Source organism: Micromesistius poutassou, assembly GCF_964030765.1.
Source record: "Micromesistius poutassou genome assembly, chromosome: 14".
In the NCBI taxonomy this organism is placed as follows: domain Eukaryota; kingdom Metazoa; phylum Chordata; class Actinopteri; order Gadiformes; family Gadidae; genus Micromesistius; species Micromesistius poutassou.
This window is the reverse complement of record NC_140284.1, coordinates 9,095,809-9,112,444: the sequence shown is the minus strand read 5'-3', so window position 1 is coordinate 9,112,444 and position 16,636 is coordinate 9,095,809. Positions and strand designations below refer to the sequence as shown.

The window sequence follows — 16,636 nt, the reverse complement described above, 5'->3', positions numbered from 1 at the left end:
TTATTATGTTACCTTTGATGAAAAACCACTTGATGTTTTGTTGTTATTGCTGTAATTATTTTACGTGCTGAAGTTAAAATTGCCTCATATCCTGTTTTCATTTAAATTACACCACAATAATAATAATGAAAACAAACTGTTGTAAATTAATCAACAAACTACTAACTTAAAGGCTTCCAAAGGTCCATGCTTTGTACCGCCAAACATTGTTTAGAAGTACATACAGTACATTTCACCAAGACAATACCCAATCACACACACTCTCAGCTAAACTGAAACAGACAAACATAAAGTGGAGGCTTCTCCAGTGAGGAGAGGGAGGAAGGTCCTCCTTAACATTGTTGAGAATAAAAAGTGTAGATTGCCCAGACTACTGTAATGAATTAATGCCCTTAAATATGACTACTTTAATTCCTGTGTAATGTTTGTTTCCCTGGGTAAAGGGACATTAGCAGCCCCTATCGCCTATTGTATATTACTTCGGGGAGGATGTTCCTCCCTCAGCCTCCATTGACACCCATTCATTTCTCGGGCACTACTGGCGGCCAGTGAATAACATCGGGTTCAATGAGAAAGTAACGGCTGCAGCCTGCGGGAAGGCGTGGCTGGATGATCAGCCCCGCCTAGAAAGGTCCAGTCCCGCCCACAATACAATTTTAGCATACCTATTCCGGTTGCAGTTGAGAAGAAGGAAGACTGAAAGTCCATCATGTCGGTGAGTGTCTATTGAGACTGGCATTATTGATCCATGTTCAGTTTTCAGTCTAATATTGAGGAACCGTTCATTGTTCCCGTAAATGAATGTTCCGTTAAGTTGTGTTTTGCATGGTGTTATATTATTATTCATAATGTTTAGGAACCGTTCAATGTTCCTAATGTTTCATAATGTTTAGGAACCGTTCAATGTTCCTAGTAGAGAATTGGCAACTGTTCAATGTTGCTTCTGCTGTGTTCTAAAGAAGCCTTCTGGTGATGTGTTCATTACATTTGTGGCGATCAAGGAAGCACAGCCTGGAGTCATACTATGCACACCTGCTCCACTGTTGCTTAAACCAATAATGGAAGCCAATTAATTGGCATTTGATTGTCTGTGCGGATGGAAAAGGTGCTATTCAAAATGAAGCATGGAACAGCAAGCTTAATCGGTTTAAAATGTTGCCCACAAAGGTCACGTCACATCTCAATCATGTGAGGTCTTTAATCGTGTATTTCAGCATGCTATCCTTTTGTCTTTAATAGCACCATTGCAACACAGAGAGTGCCAGGATCCTGAGCATTTGTTTCAAACAAGGTGATGGAAATGTTGGATTTTCATATGCCTTGTGAAATGTGCTATGCATTGAAGTAGTATCAAGAAATGTAATTGTATTAAATATATATAATATAATTGAGTTGTCAATAACTTCTGGCTTTTTTATCAGAATGTTCCAGAACAAGCAGGCAGCGTGGACTGTGGTGTGTTCATGCTAATAATAAGTGATAAATAAGTGATGGGATTGTGCATCTCGGGTTGGTTTATATGTACAGTAACAATCAACTCTGTTCTATCATATGAAAAGAATGAAAACCGTTGTTTATATTTTCACTCATTCAGTATTTCTATTAATGCTGTTTGGCTTAATACTAACTGGAGATGTTTCAGTTGCCATCTTGCCTGTTGGAGATCATATTTGCTGAGGTGGTCCTTCATGATGGAGACAGAGCTTTAATGACCCTGTCCCTGGTGTGTTCCTGCTTCAAAGCAGTGGTGGAAATCGAATACTTCAGGAGAAAATTGCATTTTCTATGGCTTGACAGTAAGATTACAAAAATGGCTGTAGCTATACAGATATGGTTATATAATGCATGTTTTCCATGTTAAATCAATTTGAGAAATCATATTTTTCTCAAAATTGTCTCCAACAGGTGTTGCAAACTGGACCAAGTTCTCAGCAGAATACAGGGTAGACTTTTACCAAATGTACACTCTGAATACGTTTAGAGAATGCAGGGTGACATTCAAAAACTGCATACCAGGTATGAAAAATTGTGCATGGAAATGTAATGATTACTTCTTTCAGGTATTGCTACTTAAAGATGCCAGATGCTTGTTTGTTTTAAAACTTTTGATAGAAGTTGTTGCATAGTGTGTTGACCAAGTACTGGAAAACAAAATTATTTATATTCCATGGGCATCCATAAGGCAATAATGATGGTCTCATGCAGTAGTAAAATAAAATAATAAATATTAATCTAAATAATTTAATAACTAATAATTGTAGCCATTTAAAACTGACACAAGTAAACATTGCAATTACAAGTAATAAGACACAAAAATAGAACCTTACAGTGAGTATCTCTATGGGTAGAATACTGACCAGAGGACTTCTAGACACCAAGGGTTTCTTCAATGTGATAATCCATAGAAAATAAAGGGGGGCCCTCTAACAAGGACTGTTTTTATTTACCGACAGGCTATGCAGGAAAGGGGAAAAGAGGGGAGCTGCGGGGCATCTACTCCGAGACCTTGCACACTGGCTTCTGCTCTCACTTCTGCCAGCTCTGTGCAGGGGTTCAACAATAAACGGGCCATGGGTTGGTGGGTGAACATTTATTTATTTTTATTTATGATTTTATTTGGTTGAAAATTTTCTAGAATGTGTGAATGTTGGTCCAAATAGGAGCTACAGAGGGGCAACTCCAAAATATATATGAAAATGCTTTGTGTCCATGTTTATGCCACATCGGGATTTGGCTACATAACTAATACTTGTTAGTAGGATCAATTATCTATTGGTTTTTGTCTTCTCATGGAATTTATTGACAGAATATATCACTAGATTTATCCTTTCAAGATTCCTTTCAATTGCAGATACTCCACAAACCTGGGATCGCATGCACATCATCTCCTGGGTGTTTAACCTGTTTGGGTTTTGTAAAATAAATTACTGTTCTTAAACCGTTCATGGTGTGTCTCCCACATTTGTCATGGCTGAAGAGCGAGGTTATGACAGCAGTTGAAGACTTTTTTTCTTACCCCAGGTAAAAAATATTCTCTTGTAGTCCCTGTACTACAATAAAATATATTTTAATGGATACAATACATTTTAGTATCTTTAATCAACTAAACTCCCTACTAAATAGGTATTCCTCATGGTTTGCCCTCTCAAAGGCTGAGTGGAAGTTCTCTCCCCAGGACGTCCACTTGAAGATGAAAAGGGGTCATTGTAGGAATAGTGATAGTATTCACATGAACACAGGGGAGACAGTGAGCGTTATAATTATTCATGTGTCATTCATTTCCATAACTACCTCATATAGAATCATACAGATTGTGGTAACATATATTGCATATGTTAATATAGTTTACATTGCCTTTAGGTTATGAACAACATTTGTTAACCATATATTTACAGTATAAACTACAACTTCTTGATGGAGATTCACCTGAAAGATATTCTTTTGTTGAAGTGCACCATTGGGATATTTCTGAATAGCAAAAATCATATTATACATCAAATAGGCTACTGCTATGAAGTCCTATACTGCTATAAAGGCCTAGTGTTTATTGATTTGCCTAATTGACTACAATTGCCTAATACAATCAGATACTGTAAATGATAGATAATGCAGTAGTCCTTTAAATGCTGTGGGAAATATGTTCCCAAAAGTTAAATTCAACTCGCCCAATGTTGCCAATTCATACCAAGAAGATGCCAAATTATCCAAGTAGAGGCAAATAATGATGTAGGCCTATGTATATTACAAAATATAAACGCATTTGTCTTTTTTTGGCTGATCTAATTATAGATTTTTCATTTAGTTTTAGAGATGACAACATTTATGTACGTTAAAGAGGAGGGAGGGTTTATCCCCTCAAATCTCTAGGCTACGAGAACCAACAAACCCTCATATGCCTTGTTTCCACCGAGCGGTGCGCTACTGTTCCTTGCGGTACAGTGCGGCTCTGTTCGCTTATATTGCCGTTTCCACCGAGCGGTGCGGTTCGGCTCGGTTTGCTTTTATTGGCGTTTCCACTCCGTCCGCCGAAATAAACGCACTGAGCCTACCTATTTTTCGTCACTCCTTTGTTGGGTTACCAAGCCATCTGAAAGGGTGGCGAAAACGTGGAGCTACACACACCGTTATTCTGAAATCACTTCAAAAATATCCTGTTTGGTATGAACAGGTCACTGATATCTTTGCAACACAAACAGCAAGGAGGATTGACTTGATCTATAAATGAAGTCCCTCAATCTTAATTGGCTTAACACCATGACCAACATTCTGAAACATCCATAGACCTCTGAAGAATAAGTCCTGCCTCCGAGGCTCCAGTTCCCTCGGTCAAATGTCTATGGGAAATAACATGGGCTTTTTGAATGAAATGAATGAAATTCTGTAGGTGGCGAAGAAGTAAAAGCTGTGTCACGTTTTGAACTACACACATTTTCCATTTTACATTTTTGTCAAAGTAGTAAACAATAGTAAACAATTATAAAACAATTATAAATGCTATTTTAACGACACCGACAATCCAAAAAGCCAGTCGAAACTAGATGGAAAATGTGTGTAGTTCAAAACGTGACACAGATTTTACTTCTTCGTCACCTACAGAGTTTGCTATGTACGATCATTCAAAAAAACCATGTTATTTCTCATAGACATTTGACCGAGGGAACCGGGAGCCTCGGAGGCGGGACTTATTCTTCAGAGGTCTATAAACATCCTCATTTGCCTCATACAATGTTAGGCTTACAGCCCATGTCAATAGTTGTGAAATTATGTTCTTGTTGTTCTTTTAATTGTTTGTTACTCTGACCGTTCTGTTTAATATTGTGGAAATGATGTTAGTGAATGATTCAGATGCATTTTAAATGGCATCACTTTTGGTCTTGTGTCTTAATTTTTCTTAAATCAATTGTAGCTGAAATTACATTACCAAATTACAACCAATAGCTTCAGTCATTGAGGGCAAAAATAGGCCCAATGATAGGCCCAGATTTTTTTATTTAGTTTTACAAATCAAGAGTAGGCCTGATTTGACTAATTGGCTTTGCATCCTTTCCTTTACATGCTGCCCACCAGCTTTCAAAGTACAATGCTGCAACTGGTGGATTTGCATCAATTTTATTCACATAATCATCCCTCCCTGTTATTTTGTAGTTCACCAAAACACCCTGAAACAACTTGAGTCTCACATACTTTTGCCACCATATGCCACTAATAGTGCAAGCAGGCCAATGGCAACCAAGCGTGCAGTCCTTCCTCCCTCACTTTAAAAATCACCAGCCGCCACTGCTAGGTACTAAATGGGTACTTCCTAAAACACAAACACTCCTCTCTGTTTTGCAATAAAAAGGAATTAACCTTTAATCTGGCGTAGCCCCAGACACCTGTTACATTCACTGCATGTTTATGTTGAACCGCCATGTCACACTACTGTTCCATCCACCTCTCAGCCACTCTTGAAGAGCACAACACATTGTGAGACTCAGACTTGTGTGAGTGATGGACCTGGTAAGTTTTGTTTTGTTACAGTCAATCAATTTTGTTATTTTGTTACAGTCAATAAATTATATAGTACTCAATACCCTACCAAATACTGGTATGTGTGTGTGTTACTATTGCTGCGGGATGGGGAGGAGATTGGTGGGAGTGTTCTTTTTGTGGTTGTGGATTTTAGTGAGCCAATACTTATGTATGTTTTATCTATCAAAGCATGTAAGTGGCAGGTTCCTTTACTGTTGACAATGTACCTGGTTGTGTGTATCAGTTTCAAGTGAAGCCAGATTCCTCTGAAGAAGACCTAGTACTGTATCTCTGAATACCAACCCACTCTACCCCACCCCCCATCTTCCTCCTCCCCTTTTATCCAGGAGAAAGGAGGCGTCTTCATCCTGCTGTGTCTCTCCATGCCAAGCCTGAGGCCTCTCAGTCTTGAAGCGTTGACGTCCATGCGATGGTAGCCCAAAACCCTCCTGTGTAACGTCAGCTTGGCCAGCCACGGCAGTGCGGTCAAGGTGGACTGCGACATGCTGGCCTTTCAGTACTACTACCTGTCCCTTGTGCTCTACATCCTGCTGACGTCCACACTGCTCGTCTTCGTCACCCTGGCCGTCTCCAGCCTGCGTGGCCAAACTAAAAGGCTACCGCCACCAGCCCTCGTCACAGAGCTGCCCGTATGACGCCTTCGTGATGAACGAGAAGAAGGACCCGGTGGTGAGCGAGTGGGTGATGAACGAGCTGTGCGTTCAGCTGGAGGAACAGGGGGACCGTCCCCTCCGGCTGTGCCTGGAGGAGCGGGACTGGATCCCTGGGTGTCCGGTGGTGGACAACCTGTGCCAGAGCATCCATCAGAGCAAGAGGACTGTGTTCGTCCTCACCAACCGCAACGTAAAGAGTGGGAACTTCAAGATGGCGTTCTACATGGCGCACCAGTGGCTCATGGATGAGAAGAACGACGTCATCGTGCTGATCTTTCTGGAGAAGGCAGCGAGTAACTCAAAGTACCTGAGACTCAGGAAGAGACTGTACAGGCGGTCTGTCATGGAGTGGCTGACTAATCCTCAGAAGCGTGCTCGCTACAGAGAGTAACAAGCAGTACAGTGACATGTTCAGGGAGACGCTGTAACGGAATAACGGATAAAACATTTTTAAAAAAAGAGTACATCAAATCAGCATTCTTATTAGAAATCTGGGAGGATTCTATGATCATTCTATGATGATCATTGGAATGAATAAAACATGACCAATCTATGCCTACCCTAAAAAGGGAAGTAAAAAAAAGCTCCCTTCTGCTTCTTGATGAAGCTGCTGCAGACTGATTTAGTGTGTTCACCCACAAGAGAATACAGCTATTATCCAGTGCTATCGAATTGACATTTAATGACTTTTTACAAATTAATCTTGCGGGTCCATCACATTCACAATGGTGAGTTATTGAAACATTCATTATGTATTTGTTTTATATATTTTCATATTTGTACTCCATATTCCATGTCTTATTCAACTTTACATTTTTATTTTCAAAATAAAATAACATATAACCATGAATTAAAGTTACCCTTCATAGCTTGGGGAATATTTGTCATTCTTTTTAAATTGTATTTTTGATTATATTATAGTAATAATTTTACTAATATTGTGCTTTATATATAGACAAAACAAAGGCATCATTACTTCTCTTCCAATATTTGTATCGTCAGAATACACCATATTACTTATTGTGTGTGTGTGTGTGTGTGTGTGTGTGTGTGTAACCCGATACATTTCTTAAACTGAATAATTCTTCTGCTTTATGTTACAGAATACCCCCATCTACTGGTCTTACCTTGTAGGTCGACTACTCTTTCTGTTTTTACATCAAGGGAGTCGTACTGCCATGTTTCAACCCAGTACAAATTGGATGTCACGGCAGTTTCCATGTGATGTCAAAGTTGTACACTATGAAAGGCCAAGACTTGTGTTCGACTGTGAGGCAAAAAAACTTCGAAAAGTACCTGACGGGATAACCAGCAATACCACTGTGGTTATTTTATCAAAAAACGATCTTCAGGGAATACCAGGGAATGCGTTTTCTCATCTGGAAGATCTCGCTGAACTTGATCTTTACCAGGCAAAAAGATACGGGCTTAAGGACGGCGACATCAATAAGGATGCTTTCAAAAATTTGACAAAGCTGCTATCACTGGATTTAAGCAACAATCGTCTGACTCATATCCCTAGAAATCTTCCTCCCAGTCTGACAACAATTCGGCTAAACAATAACAGCATCCTGGTGCTCAATGGAACCAGCTTTTCTGGGATAAGAAATGTGACACATCTATTCTTAAACAAAAACTGCTATTTTAGTAATAAGTGCTACAATCCAGTAAATATTTCAGATGACAGTTTTGCAGTTTTGACAAAGCTTGAAGTTCTGGACCTTTCCTTCAACAATTTAACACGTGTTCCAAAGGGACTTCCAACAACGCTAACCATCCTGGCACTTAATGACAACCAAATACATTACATTTTTGAAGAGGACTTTAAAGAGCTCCATCACTTAAATGACCTGACAATACATGGAAACTGCCCAAGATGTGGAAATGCTCCATATCCCTGTGTACCTTGCCCCAATATATCTCTTGGAATCCATCCTAAGGCGTTTACTTACCTAACAAAACTAAATATGTTTAACTTAGCAGGCAACTCCCTAACTGAGCTTAATGACTTTTGGTTTGAAAATCTACAAGATCTGACAAAACTCTTGCTATCTTTCAATCTTTTACAAACTGCCATTCAGGGTGAACTGAAGTGTTTTAGTAGTCTTTCAAAATTACGACATTTAGATCTTTCGTTCAATTTTGGACATAAAACATACCCAAAGACCGTTCAGCTGTCAAACAGTTTTTCAAAGCTTAGGTCACTTCGGGTATTGCACTTGGTTGGTTTAGTTTTCAGAGAAATTGAATTAGATACTTTGAAACCTCTTGTTTCACTCAAAAACCTTAATGTGCTAAATCTAGGGACTAACTTTATTGTCCACGCTAATTCCACTGTATTCAAAGAATTCCCACAGGTGAAACGCATATACCTATCAGAGAACAGACTGTATCCCGTTTCAGTAAGTACGCCTAACCCACCTGGCCGGGGGGGAAATGTTAAAGCCAACCTGATTTCTCCACCACACCTGAGGCCCCGCCCGTTGAAACCTTTTAGCACTTTGGCTAATCCAGAGTGTATTAATGCAGGTCGTGTGCTGAGTTTTAGCTCAAATAATCTTTTCTTCATTACTCCGGAGCAATTTGAAGGCTATGATAATATCTCATGCCTTAACCTTTCAAGAAATGGGTTTTCATCTGCATTAAATGGGACAGAATTTAAGTTGTTGCCTGATCTGACATATCTGGATCTGTCATTTAATAAGATTGACTTGGCCTATAGCAATGCATTCAACGAATTACAGAAGCTAAAGGTATTGGACATCAGTTTCAACGACCACTACTTTAAAGCCTATGGCATCACACATGATTTAGATTTTTTTAAAAATCTGCCTGTTCTTAAGATATTAAATATGAGCAATAATTGTATTCATACTTTAACTACCAAAATGTTTCAGAGTCAGTCATTAAATGAGCTTCGATTTGGACACAATGAGCTTGGGATTCTTTGGAAAGATGAATCGTATATAGATCTGTTTAGAAACCTCACTAATTTGTCAATACTAGACATTTCTTCCAACAACATTGCTGCAATTCCTGATAAGGTTTACGGTTCGTTACCACGGAATCTCACAACCCTGTTCATAAATTACAACAAACTCTCAGATTTTAATTGGACTAAACTAGAAGATTTCAACAACCTCTTGATCCTCGATCTAAGTCATAATGCTATGACTTATGTACGAAGCGTTACCTCCCATACTTTAACATCTCTGAATCTGGCTCATAATCAAATTGCACAACTCTCAAATGGATTTTTAGAGGGCGCCGTAAGACTTACAACCCTCTTGCTGAACCACAACATGCTGACTCTTATCAACCAAACCAATTTCTTAACAAAGCCTAAAAACTACCTTCAAACGTTGTCTTTACATAGGAACCCATTTCAATGCTCATGTGATGCACTGGATTTTATTCTGTGGATTGAAGACAACAATGTCACAATCCCAAGCCTGACCACGGATGTCTACTGCTTCGTAGCCTACCGCGACCCTCAGGTGATGATTTACTTTGAGTTAGACCAGTGTGTCAACGACACTCTGGCACTGCTGATCTCAGTTCTCACAACTACCTTCATCGTTGTCACCATGTCGATGGCAACGGTGGCGCACATCTTCTACTGGGACGCCTCCTACGTCCTGCATTACCTGAAGGCCAAATGGAAGGGCTATCGTTCTTCGGCCTCGTCAGACAACGTGTACGACGTCTTTGTGACCTATGACACCAAAGACCCCTGGGTCTCGGAGTGGGTGCTGGAGACGCTGAGGGTAAAGCTGGAGGTCGAGGGTGAGAAGGCGTTGCCCTTGTGCCTGGAGGAGCGGGACTGGCCCCTCGGCGTCCCGTTGATCGACAACCTCACGCAGAGCATTCGCTACAGCCGCAAGACCCTGTTTGTGATGACCAAGGCATACGCCAAGACGGGGGTGTTCCGCTTGGCCATGTACCTGGCCCACCAGCGGCTGCTGGATGAGAACCTGGACGTGATCGTGGTGCTGATGTTGGAGCCGGTGCTGCAGCACTCTCACTTCCTGCGTCTGAGGAGGAGGCTGTGCGGGGAGAGTGTTGTGGAGTGGCCCAGGACTGCGGCCGCTGAGCCCTGGTTTTGGCAGAACCTCAGGAATGTAGTCAGGGTGGACAACCAGAAGATGTACACCAGCACTTACTCTCAGTACTTCACCTGCAGCCGGGAGAGAGACTGAAGCTGTAGCTTGGACGTTTTTCTCTTTTTTTTCTGAATTACTTTCATGTTAAGTTACTTCGTTGTTGTAGGCTATTTCTCCATTTATCTTTGTTGAGTGATTCTTTTGAACTGATCTTCTTTATGGGTTGAATGCTATAATAATGTGGGTTAATAATGAACTAATACAGCCTACAGACTAGTTTTAAGTCAGAGGGATATCAGGCTGTTTTGTATTGCTGTTGTCTTGTGGTTTCAAAAGTTCCATAATATAGGGTCTCAAAATTTTTAAATCAAGGTTGGCCTGAGTCTGAACCGTTGTCATTTCGGAAAGGGTGGTCAACTCCCAATAATAAATCAAAAAGCATTCAATTATAAAAATGGAAAAAATTGATAAAAATATAAAATCAATTATAAAAATATATATATATATATCAAATATCGCAAGCTCTTGAGACAAATCATTGCAAACAATGTGTTTAAAAAATGTGATATTGTTGACTTTTCTGTAGATTTGATGAATACTTTGCACATTATCACAGAGTACTTTCCCTTTTTTGTCAGCACCCATTAAACATTTAAACTAAGAATATACAACAGAATCTTTTTTTGTTTGTCGATTAAGTTATGTTACCTTTGATGAAAAACCACTTGATGTATTGTCGTTTGTAATTATTTTACGTGCTGAAGTTAAAATTGCCTCATATCCCGTTATGTTTCCTTTTTTTTTAATTTAAATTACACCACAAGTGGCTCTAATAGTGAAAACAAACAGTTGTGAATTAACCCACAAACTAATAAAGGCCTCCAAAGGTCCATGCTTTGTACCACCGAACATTGTTTAGCAGTAGGCTACATACAGTAGGCCTACATTTCACCAAGACCATACCCAATCACACACACTCTTAGCTAAACTATAACAGACAAACATAGCTAGATACTAAATGGGTACTTCCTAAAACACAAACACTGCACTGTTTTGCAATAAAAAAGGAAGTGAACTTTTGATCTGGCGTACCCCCAGACACCCGTTACTTTCACTGCATGTTCACGTTGAACCGCCATGTCACACTACTGTTCCATCCACATCTCAGCCACTCTTGAAGAGCACAACACATTGTGAGACTTCTCAGGAGCGATGGACCTGGTAAGTTTCAAGCCCAGCACAACTTTGTGTGTGTGTGTGTGTGTGTGTGTGTGTGTGTGTGTGTGTGTGTGTGTGTGTGTGTGTGTGTGTGTGTGTGTGTGTGTGTGTGTGTGTGTGTTACTATTGCTGCGGGATGGGAAGGTGATTAGTACTTGGCGATTTTTCTTGCCAGCAAATTTCAAAAATTAAATGGTCAAATATATACTGTTGTGTTAACATTCCATTGACTAAAAATGCGTTAGAACACGTCCATCTCGAAGACGAGTTTGTTCAGAATCAGCTGCTTATCGCAGGTCGACTGACTCGATTTCCTCATACACTCCCGTAGCGTCACAGTGCATTTGCCTGTTGAAGCTCAGCGTCCATCCACTTTAATGGGGCTGCATAGAACAGCTTTTTTTTAGTGCGTCGAAAGTCGACGGTCATTGGATAATGCTGCGATCATGTCCCTCCCACAGACGCTTGGCGTCTCTGGGGGTGCATGGAGGAGTGGACTGGCCTGGACGCTGGGCTTCTGTGTGATAATTGGAGGGTCTGCGAAAGACTGAGTTGCCGTTTGATTGACAGCGTTTTTGATCTATAAAACGTCGCCGGAGCTCTCTTCAGTTGCAGTTACTGCAACCTATTTCTTGATATCTGCTTGGCGAAATTTAGACAATTTTCATCGTACATTTCATACACTTATACACACCTTGCTTCAGTTTAACATAATTCCCACATTTCCTTGTTCAAGTTTAATATCGTTTTGGTAGTCGGCCATCACTTTGATTCAGGGAGCCTGAATCAAAGTGAACCCCCCCTCAGGACTTGCAGGGTGACAAAGCAGGGAAAGCTCAAGTCCTACACCGATAACACAATGGGCCAAGTCCGTTTAAGCAGCCTAGCTCTGCTGGCCATTGAGAGGACACTGGTCAGGTTACTGGAAAAGACAGCTAGTAGGTATGACAGCATTTCCTTGAAAAGGAACAGAGAGGATAATTTACATATACATAAATTGACAATTTATCTGATGTAGGCCGAAAATGAGCTTCCCCTCTTTGAAAGACCAGCAGCCGTCACTGGTGTGTCTGTGTCTGTCTGTGTGTGTGTGTGTGTGTGTGTGTCTGTGTCTGCATATGTGTGTGTGTGGGAAGTTCCTGGTGTCTTGTTGTACAGACCAACCCTGCAGCTAAGTGCCTGCTAGTGTTTCTCCTCACGAAAACATCCACTTCACAGAGGTTTGGCTTCCTGATGACAGTTTAATGGCGGATCACTTAATAGTGACGCACCAGAGAGAACAAAGCAATGTTGTCTGTACCCCCTCAATAATATCCCTACAATTAGCTCTTATCTGTACACCCAGAGCCCCTCCACTCTGCGGTTCATCTTTGTCTCTCGGAAAACCGATACGTGAGGCAAAAACAACCCAGAGCCCTTCACTGGAGTGCGAGTGGGACCGCGTAAGTGCTGAGTGCCGGGTCTACGCTCATCCCCTCAGCCTCGCTCGATGGCACCACCCCACTCCAGCCGAGGAGAGACGCACGTCACGGCCAGAGCGATTAAGCCCCCCCCCCACCACACACTTATAGAACCGACCTCCGTGTGAGGTGTAACGCCACACTGTCTCCGAGGAGCGGATTGATTTTTCTATTTATCCGGGTTCTACTTAATGCCCTTTCCCGCCCTTTCCCTCCAGACTTGTCGTTGGTCGGAAGAGAACGGGACAGGAGGAGAACGGTTCCTCTGTGGTTCCTCTGCTCTCCGGGACAGGAGGAGAACGGTTCCTCTGTGGTTCCCCTGCTCTCCAGGACAGGAGGAGAACGGTTCCTCTGTGGTTCCCCTGCTCTCCGGGACAGGAGCTCACACTCTGAGCCCGTCCACCGTCCGCCCAGCCCGACACCCTCAGAGAGGAGCCCGTGGAGATGGACCCCCTGGAGAGGGGCCCAATGGAGAGGGACTCCCTGGAGAGGGGCCCCATGGAGAGAGACCCCCTGGAGAGGGACACCATGAAGAGGGGCCCCATGGAGAGGGTCCAGACAGCGGTACAGGTCCTGGACCCCCCCTTGGACCGGCAGCCTGAGCAGCAGAGGTATGTTTCACCTACTTTCTTCTTCTTCTTTCTTTTTTTTGTTGTCGGGGGTTTCATCTAAAGCAGGTCTCGGCGACACGGTCGTGTAACGTGTTGTTTTTATTGGACGATGGGTCATATTCATGTGTCGTGAGTGTGTCATTACAGTTGTTGTTTTTGAATCGTTTACATCACCATCTCCATTATCAGTATTATTGTGGTAATTAGCCCCGTCTATGGCTCCCAGAAGCGAGGGCAATTATCCACGCTACGAGACTCGCAGGGCCTCCATCACAAAACAAACAGCGCTGTCGCGCTCCTCAGAGCCAATGGCCCATGTGGTTATGCATTGTGTTTCTGGAGGCTAGCTCAAGTGCTTCATCCAGCGCTAGCATCTGCCTGCTGACCTCAGCCTCTGCCCGGGGACACATTGATTTTCCTCCCACATTACAGATGATTGCACGGCGCTGCGAGAACCCGACCCCCCCCCAGGGCCGCCGGAGAGCAGGCGCGCCGACATCAGAGACGCCATCTAATTGGAGGAATATGATCTCCTGAAATCTCATTTCAGACGAGAATAGACGTTTTAGCGTCTCCTTCCTGTGATGGACGTGTGTCGGAGTCGGCGGGGAGAGTTTTTAATAATAGGACGTGTTCCTGTTTTAGAAGAAGATAGTTCACCATGAACAAAGATTAGAAGGGGGGGGGGAAGTAATGCTGGGTTATAATTGAAACTTTGAACTTATTAATTGGATTGGACTGCTGTTTGCACGCCTCGCATGTACATGAGTAACTTTGGAAGTTAATAATATATTATTAAGGGTTTTGTGTTAGTGTCGTGCATGAAGCAACTCTCATCACTTTATGCAAATGCCGGCCCTCTCAGTTTGTTCTGCTCCATAAAGTCTGTCATCTTGTGATGAGGTAATCACTTCCTCTGCTTGTCACACTCGCAGCCGCGCTGCAAGGACCGGGACCAGCCGGTCCTCAGTCACTCTGCATCTCAAGTGTCTGTTTCTTAATGATAGTCTCCTCGTATATGGTGGAACCGCACAGTGTGTGTGTGTGTAGCGTCGGGCTCATTGTTTGAGGGGGTTTAATTGAGTTATCTGTGCGTTTGTTGAGGATTTGTCTGTAGTATGTGGAGCGTTATAGCAGCAGTTACCCGCTTTCACGCCAGCTGCCAGCAAGACTACAATCCAAGTAAACAAGCAACAATGTATCCCACACACACACACACACACACACACACACACACACACACACACACACACAAACACAAATAGGCTCACATACACACAAACACGCATGCACGCACGCACGCATTCACTCACTCACACATACACACGCACCCACACACACACGCACCCACACGCACACGCATACATACACAAACACCCACACACAGTGGTTGCCGTATTTGAAGAGCAGTATTTTGTGATGCAGACGGGGCTGGAACAACATGTTCAGGGTGCTTTGGCACACAGAGCAACGCATCAACACACAAGCTCGCTCTATCGCTGCAGTGAGCGGTCTGTCTGCAGCAAACAGCACACAGCGAGGGGCGAGGAAGATGATTATGACGATGAAGATCCATACCGTTGGTCCCCATGGGGGAGAAGTAGGGCACTCCACCCGGGGTGGGTTAGGTATTAATGTCACACGCGGTGATCTGTCTTTATCTGGGTGAACTTCACCCGACCCCATGCGGCCATATGCTCGTCTGCAGCAGAAAAGAGAGGTGCGCACAAAATAAATTGAATGTGTATGTAATAGAGTCGTTTTACCGACGCAACAGCAATCACACGTAGTCATTGTTCACAAATAATGACGTGTGTGTGTGCGTGTGTGTGTGTGTGTGTGTGTGTGTGTGTATATATGTATATACGTGTGTATGTGTGTGTGTATATGTGTATATACGTGGTGTGTGTGTGTGTGTATACAGTATGTGTGTGTAAATGTGTGTATGTTTGTGTAAATGTGTATATGTAAGTGCGTGTATATGTGAGTGTGTGTGTGTGTGTTTGTGTATATATATATATATATATATATATGTGTATGTGTATGTATGTGTGTTAGTGTATATGTGTGAGTGCAAAGTCACTGCTGCTGCGGTACTGTGCCCCCCCCCCCCCCACCAAGCCCTGTGAGGTCTCACCAGGAGTTATGTAAGGGCTGCTGGCCCCGGGCCCCACACGCGTGCCCTGGTTCATACTAATGGAATGTGGAGCCGCGGCCATGCGTGAGACGGGCCGTGTAATCCAGCTGGAACTATCAGGGTAATGCTTTGTATTATGCAGCGCTCACATCCGCACCGTGAGAACACGCGGCCGTGGGTTCCGACCCTAGCGCTGGTCAACACTACTGTCTCTTCTGTTTGGGAGTCGACAGGAAAGTATCGGACTGATATGAGGACGTAGGGTTAGCTTGCAGCTTGCCGGTCGATGCGCTGGTTGGACGGCGGTCAAATGACTGCTGGCAGGGAAACAGGCGCGATGGAGGATCTGGATTAAGTTGAGAGCTTAATTTTAATCTGGTGTGGACGATGAAACGCGTTCCTATAGTCCAAACATCCTGATCAGATTACCACGATAACTATTACCATTACTGCTACCGTTACTATGGTGATACTAGGGTCTGGCTGGGCTGTGGTGTGGGGGATACAAACTGGGATGATACAATACTACTCCGTCGGTCATCTATGGTGGTTCACGCATGTATAAGAGCATCATAGACATGATGCTCTTCAATAATATTGAATGGGAATTGAATGGCTCTCTCTCTCTCTCTCTCTCTCTCTCTCTCTCTCTCTCTCTCTTTCTCTCTTTCTCTGTCTCTCATCTTAACATGCTGGCCTATGTAACACACAAATAAACATGCACCACACACAGACACACACACACACAAACACACACCACACACACAAATATCCATCAACATTTTCATCCATCTCTCCTAAACCACGAGTATCCTCATTTGGACGGGAGGGCATCCTTTAAAACACAACTCCCCCCCACCCATTGGATTCCAGTGGATCAACATTGATCCCCCTCTCTCCCTCCCCCCTCTCTCTCCCCCCT

The 16,636-nt window shown here is 42.8% G+C and overlaps 1 pseudogene across 1 annotated transcript; it reads left to right on the top strand.

The window, feature by feature from the left end:
* The first annotated feature begins 7,279 nt into the window (after positions 1–7,279).
* LOC311358825 (toll-like receptor 7 pseudogene) lies at positions 7,280–10,384 on the top strand (annotated as a pseudogene). Its single transcript has one exon. The product of its transcript is annotated as a toll-like receptor 7 pseudogene (transcript).
* The last annotated feature ends 6,252 nt before the right edge of the window (positions 10,385–16,636 follow it).